The sequence below is a fragment of the Dermacentor andersoni genome, chromosome 5 (assembly GCF_023375885.2).
Source record: "Dermacentor andersoni chromosome 5, qqDerAnde1_hic_scaffold, whole genome shotgun sequence".
Lineage (NCBI taxonomy): Eukaryota > Metazoa > Arthropoda > Arachnida > Ixodida > Ixodidae > Dermacentor > Dermacentor andersoni.
In genome coordinates, this window is record NC_092818.1 from 594,428 (window position 1) to 601,792 (window position 7,365).

Genomic DNA, 7,365 nt, shown 5'->3' on the forward strand with positions numbered 1-7,365 from the left:
GGCGACGACTTGGCATGCCGCCGGCGTGGGTGGGGGTGGACGACGCAACTGTGCGGTCATTGGGCCCTGCCGTGAGCGCGGAGGGGGAGCGTGACGGCGGGCTGCAGTGGCGTATGTCATAGCTTGCGGCTGATCCTGCGGCAATTCAAGGGCTACTCCGAGTTGTCGTTGGAGCTCTTCGTGTACGACTTCGGCAATCGAAGCCACTTGAGGCTGTGATGAAGGGAACAGCTTCTCTAACTCCTCCCGCAAGACCGCTGGGATAGTCTCGCGCAGGTCGTCGGTGACGAGTGACTGAATTCCGACGTAGTTTGTCGAGTTCGTGCGGTGGTTGAATTGCCGGTTCCGTATTTCCAATGTCTTTTCGATGCTGGTGGCCTCGTGAAGAAACGCGTCTACGGTCTTCGGTGGGCTTCGTACCATTCCTGCGAAAAATTCCTCATTTACACCAGGCATCTATAGGCGGAATTTATACTCCTCGGACATTTCCGGGTCGGCGTGGTGGAATAGGCGGCTCATTTCTTCTGTAAATATTGCAACATTCCCGTTTGGTAGCTTCACTCGGGCTTCCAATAGAACCTCGGCCCTTTCTTCCTGGACGATGCCCGTGAAGGTCCGTAAGAAGTTAACGGAACAGCTCCACGTTGTAAGGGTCGACTACCGGCTCTCGAACCAGGTCCTCCCGGCATCTTCCAAGGAGAAGTACACGTGCCACAGATTGTCCTAAATTATGAGGTTTAACGTGCCAAAACCACGTTCTGATTATGAGGCACGCCGTAGTGGAGGACTCCGGAAATTTGGACCACCTGGAGTTCTTTAACGTGCACCTAAATATAAGTACACGGGTGTTTTCGCATTTCGCCCCCATCGAAATGCGGCCGCCGCGGCCGGGATTCGATCCCGCGACCTCGTGCTCAGCAGCCCAACACCATAGCCACTGAGCAACCACGTCGGTCCGGTTGTTGAAGACCGAGATCCTTTCCAATGTCTCCAGCCAGGTTTCTGGATCCTCCACCGAAGCGCCACGGAAGGTGGGTGGCTCTCTAGGTTCTTGAAGGACGATGGAGGACGCTGGTGCGGCCATTGTGGTCGTTGACTTGGTAACGATCTTCGTGGTCGTCCGTGCTCCGGGGTCAGTCCTTGCAGCCTGCGGCCCGCTCGCTGGTCCTTAGCCACGGTGGGGCTGTCTTCGGGCTTTGGGCTTGGATCGCGCCTTTGCGGGGGCGTCCAGCACAGGAACGCGCAAGCACTTTCACCAGATGTCACATCGTAGTGACGGTGAATGGCGAAACTAGGTTTTATTGGGCAAACTTGTGCCCACAAAAGCAAGTTACGTTCAAAGAAGAGGAATAGCGGCGAACACGATCGGCGGTCGCCTTTTATACATCAGTCGTCGAATGTTCCAGAGTAATCGGTGAAACCCGCGTGTCTTCCACAAAGTTGCACATTATTCGCGTTGCGCATACATGCAATCAGATTACACAAGGTTCGGTCACAGACAGCGGATAGAACCATCTATAACATTGCAGAGACATCCGATACATTCAGGTGCGTCCTGCGCTGTGTGAAAACATTTGTTAGGTGGTGAAATGTGGTCGGCCGATAAATATAAACAAGTACACGTGTCACTATCCCACCTCCAAAGTCTAGTACCGATGCATAATGTGCGTCAAAGCACCTCTTTCTATATAACGTTTGATAGGATTTGGTAACGATTGCAATATTGCACCTCTTAACTTAATGTTACTTTACATAGTTGAACGGAATAACATTTCGTCAGAAGAAAAATTGAAAAAAATCTCCCATTTGGCGGGAAGGCGATACATCGATTGCAGTAGGAAATTCGTGGACGAAGTAAGGATAGTAGCTTTATCGGCTTGTAAACATAGCCAACCACAACTAAATTAACGCCCATGGTGTCACGCGCGTACAAGCAAACATCTGGCTCGACGACCGCGTAAGTTCCGTGCCAAAACGATGGAGTGAGAAAACGTGGCAGCAGCAGCAGCGAGTGAAGTGACATTAGAGCACGGCATTAGAGTGACGAAGTGAAAAAAACAAAATCTTGTGATCCATCTCTTCATCGCTTACTCCACCATAACTGTGTTTATCTGCTGTTATGGACTTCATTACAAAATGCTCATTCCTTTCGATTGTGTAGCTGTTTCGTCCCTATACTAATTTTGTAGTTGATTTTCTGTGCTATTTAATTGACTTTTTGTCAGGTTCTTTTCAACGCCTGCATCTTCTTTTTTGTACATTACTGTCATTATTCGCTGTCTGCCAGGCGCTGCCACGCAAGCACTTCGAGGCATTGGTAATCCTGATTGTTAGTGTATTCAGACTGGCACGAATAAATTTTCTATCTATCTAGCTATTGTGTTGTCTATCGCTTCAAGGAAAAGTGAGCGCCGAGAACAGACAGAACGCACAAAAGCTACGAGCCACCGACGACCCTAGACTCTGACCCCAGCGCAAATCGCTCTCAAGACGCGGTAAGGTCTGCAGCCGCGACATGCGCATTGTCAGCAGGGGTGCGATTTTGTAGAAATGACTTTTTTCATGCCAATGCCTTTTCGCGTGACGTCATCGATTTTGGAAATTGTCTATACGTAGGCACGACGTTTTCTTGGATCGTCCAATCAGAAGCTCCTTTCATTGGCCGGGTGTTTCTTTCGCATTCTCTTCTTTTTCCGGTACTGTATAGAAAATTTGTTTTGTAAAACGGCACTTAATAAAAGCAGACTTCCATGATGCGTAAAGCAAATTCATTTTGTTACATTACAACGCAAATGCTGCCGCAGTCCAAAGAAATACAAACGAAGTGCTCTATTTTTGAAGTCGCAGCCACATAGTAGTCGGATGTAGATCCAATCCATGCCGTTGAGCGCACGCAAAATGGCAGCCTTTGTTTACCTGTGAACAGCTGACAGCCCCTTGCGTGCCCGTAATTGCGGCCCCGCCCCCGTCAGATACTGATTGAGGTGAGTAACTATTGCTCGCGTAGTGCTTGCATTGTCGTGTGGTTTTCGCTGCATGTCTCACGTGTGATAATTTCTTCTTTAGGAAGGGCCAAGAAGAATTATCCGTAGCCCCCGAGGTCAAACTTTGCAACATAGTGGATCGAGAACTGTCAAGGCATTTTCCATAGGGCACCGCCATGACATAACGATAGCTTCGTCAAAGTTATCGCTGCATCGGTAATACTTCCTGCACTGATACGCTCCGATAAAGAAGCTGCTACAACATTAAATGTGAGTAGTGAATTCACCTTTTTTTACATTAGTGGTATAAAAGGCAGAAATAAGACGTAGTGAGCACTTTATGCAGGCGCTTAGCTTAGACAGAATGTTTGCCTCTAAATTTCTTACTGTTCTGCGGGCCGGCTGAAATTCCCAAGTTGACAAAGAGAAAATGGCAGCAGAAGGGCCGCGGGTGTCGAAAGAGCAGGCGGCTATTCTCGTGCAGCTCATCGAGCAGCACCCATACCTGGCGAGAGCTTCTACAGAGTTCTCGCCACGTATGACTGCTGCTCGAAAAAACGAACTGTGGGAGGAGGTGGCGGCGGTCCTTAACGCACAGGGGCCAGCCGTAAAGACCACCAGCCGTTGGCGCAACCATTGGGCCAAGATGGCGCATAAAGCGAAAAAAGAAGCGGCCAGGGCAGCGAGCGAGAAGAGGTGAGCTTCTAATGATGCTGACAGTAACGTCGTTTCACGTTGTCGTTGTTGCCGTGTTTGCAGGGCTACTGGAGGTGGCAAAGTGGATGGCGTCGACGGCCGCGTCCTCGACGTCCTTATGAGGACAGGAGGGGTCCTTGTTTCCCCTCTGAGTACTTCGCCGATAGCGAGGAGCGTACATTGGATTTAAAAAAGTGTTGTTTGTGTGACCTGCTGTGACCTCACAAATTTTCAGCATTACATTGTAACACAATATTGCAAAATTTTTAAGCCCTTTTTTTGTGGAAGTGACAATATAGGTTATGTACTCTGAGCAGCAACTTGTGTACATGATCCGCATTGCACACACTGCTCGCAATGTCTGAACACTACTCTGATTGCAGGACGACGCAAGTTCAGAGGAAGCTGCAGGGCCCAGCGGTTCCCGCAGACATCCACCAGCGACAACTGCTTTCGTGGTGTCGGGCCCTGCAGCTGTTGCTGGGCCAAGTGGCCTTACACGTAAGGCAGTGACCTAGCTTTTGTAGTAGCATTGTTGTTTGCAGTAGCTGTGTGATCTTGCTATGAAGGAAAGTACATCACTGTGCTGTTATTACCTTTGTGTCCAACATCCAGCTCTTATTCATCGAGGAGAAATGCAAGGCTACAAATGACATGATGTTGTAATAGAGATTCCTTGTGCTTCTTATGGGTTACTGCTACCAGCAATTTTCCGTGGCATCTTTTGCTCTAACTACCTGTTTTGTGTATCATTATTGTAGCTATGCAGGTATAATGACATTTCAAAGTGACTGGTTAGGACAATCAATCTGTGCAGGTCGGATAACAGTGAATGCGCAGTCTTTGCTTTTTCCTTGCATGAAGAGCCACCGGCTAGCTACCCCCCAGGTGCTACGGCCTACCCCCCAGGTGCCTCGGCCTACCACCCAGGTGCCTCAGCCAACCCCGCAGGTGCAGCAGCCAACCCCGCAGGTGCCGTAACCAACACCGCAGGTGCCGTAGCCAACCCCGCAGGTGCCGCAGCCTACCCCGCAGGTGCCGCAGCCTACCCCTCGAGAACCACGGGCACCCCGTAGACAGCCCAGGCAGCAGGAACTCGATGGCACTGTGGTGACGGCTACTGCCGCATACGTTCGCCAGAGCCAGTTGGAGGAAGCCAGAGTTCAAGAGGACACTCGCTTCCGCCAACAATTGCTGGAGCAAAACCAGCAGGTATGTGTAAGGCCACAGATGTATATTATTCTGCGCATGAAATTGATGAGCATATGGCCTCTCTAAAAATTATATTCAAATATTGTTGGTATACAATGTAATGAAACGTTTTACCGCGCTTTGTGTGTTGAAATGAGTGTCAACTGATGTAGATATGTATCTACCCCCCTGCTGTAATGCCTTCTATGGCGATGCAGGTACTCAATAAATAAATAAATAAATAAATAATAAAAATTATATTAATCAGTGAACAAGCATAACGTATACGTGTAGTCCTGTGGTGATATCTTTACACATTCGCGTCATATAACATGCGTAAATATCTACGCAATTATGTGGCAAAAAGAAAAAGTGGCGTTGAGTTCAAGGAAGCAGGTATAGCAATGTAACACATCTTAATGGAATGCGACGGCACAAGTTTGATGGGCCAGAAAGATATTTCCAGTGTTTGAATATACAATGACTAGACAATAGCCTGCAAATGCGGATGAATGCAACACACGAAGGCCTTGTTACTGAGCTGCTGTAATTAAACTATTACACATCTTTGCTAACAGCACCACGAGGCCCACATGCAGAGCCTGCGGCAGCACCACGAGGCCCACATGGAGAGCCTGCGGCACCTCGGGGAGGAGGTGGCGGGAATGCGGGAAGTGCAGTCACAGCGCCTCGAAGTGCAGCGGCAGCGCCTCGAAGTGGCGCGTCGGTCGCACGAGACCAACGAGCGCCTGCTTCAGCTGCTGCTGGCTGCACTGGGGCATGGTGGCAGCCAAGCCCTCCCCCCTCTCAGGCCTCACATAATTAAAGGATGCAAAGGTAGCATAGGCAAGGAATTTGTAACTTATCTTAAAATTTGCTGATGTATTAATGATATGAAGGGCAAATATTGCTAGTTTGCAAATAAATAATTGCTGAAGTCACCCTTTAATGCAACCATAAGTAGCATAGCTATTGCAGAATGAATTTTTTCTTCAAGGTTTACTTCAGCGATAAGAGCGTGCACACCATCAGGCTCACCTGCAAAAGTGCCTGTAGGCGTGGTGTGTGCGGGCATTCCGACAGTGGCACTGCAATTTTGAGGTGCCTAGTTATTCTCATCTCAATTTAAGCACGACGCCACACTGCAAGTGTTCTACAATTTAATCCTTGTCATCGAATGGTGAAAGTTTCAGTCCTTACTATAATGTCGGAAGCAACCTGTCAACATACACAGCAAAAAAGACAAAAAAGTTATGAAAATTCTTTGCCTATGCTCCTTCTTTTCATTTCTAATGTTTAATTTTTGTTTGTTGCACATTTGTTTGTGTCACTACCTACTGAGCTGGAATGTCTTTTCTTGCACATCTGTCTCATTATGAAACATCTTGTTGTCATTCAGTAATCTTTCAGGTTGTGATACATTGTATTTTAGCCCTTGTGGTGCAAATTGTGTGTAATATTTATGCAGTTTGTCTTACTGAATATCAAAGTATGGTGCTATGGCTCTTTCAGTTTCAGAGCGCCACAACAGCATGTGCCTTTCACATGTAGTGATGTACCTATACATTTCGCTGCGACAAATATTCAGTTGGCGTGTGATTTAAGCACCTGCTCATTTCTGTTTCTGGTGCAGTTTAAGCCAGTTGTTATTACTGTGTACTTGTGCAGTGTAGAACAGTTTTCTTAAACGATGCATGCCGTTACCTGTGATATATTATGATGCAAGAACAATGTGATCCAATATTTATTCCAACGTGTCTCTGATATGTTGCATAGTGTCTCTACTATTGAGTACTCATGATTCTCACACTTCTTCAATGTAGAGACTGTCGCATGTGATTTGTACATAAACAAGTGTATGTTGCAGGCTGAAATACAGAAAGGTGCAGTTTTCCTCTAGTGCTTTTATTTACATATCGCAACCACATTTCTAGTGCTAGCTTGCACTGTACAAATATTACTGTATAACATTGCTGAGTTCTGCTATATACAAGTGAGGTCACTTTGTGTAAATCTATCAACTGCTCGTGCGTGCACACACTTCGCGGGAGCCACAGCGTTTGACATGTCGGATGACCAGTTGGACGGCATTTTCGTCACTCGAAAGGAACTTTGCCGTTGTTGCGAGACAAAATGGTGGAGGACATAGAAGCTGCGCGTGCAACAGCACGTTCCATGGAGCGGAAGGTGTGACGTGCACTGTACATATTGGCTTCTGTGAGCTTCTCTGTGCTAGTAGAAAGTGAGGAGACAGGCGCTTATGTCCATCAATGCGTAAGGGGATACGAGTAAGAATCAGGCTACATGCATCTAGATGACGACAGTAGCAACAAGCAAATTGTGGCAGACACTTTGAATATGCACTTATTTTTAGCTTGCTTTCAATCTCATATGTCACCACTAATGATACTGTTTTACTTACTATAAATGCAGGCTTTACATAACGCTTCACTACACAACTTTTATGTACCCACCGTGGTTGCTCAGTGGCTAT

General features: G+C 47.4%; 1 long non-coding RNA gene across 1 annotated transcript; it reads left to right on the forward strand.

The window, feature by feature from the left end:
• Window positions 1-2,793: 2,793 nt before the first annotated feature.
• On the forward strand, window positions 2,794-5,527 carry LOC129384569 (uncharacterized). The gene is made up of 3 exons (XR_008612271.2): window positions 2,794-2,984; window positions 3,067-4,892; window positions 5,450-5,527. It is a non-coding gene; the product is annotated as an uncharacterized lncRNA (long non-coding RNA).
• The last annotated feature ends 1,838 nt before the right edge of the window (window positions 5,528-7,365 follow it).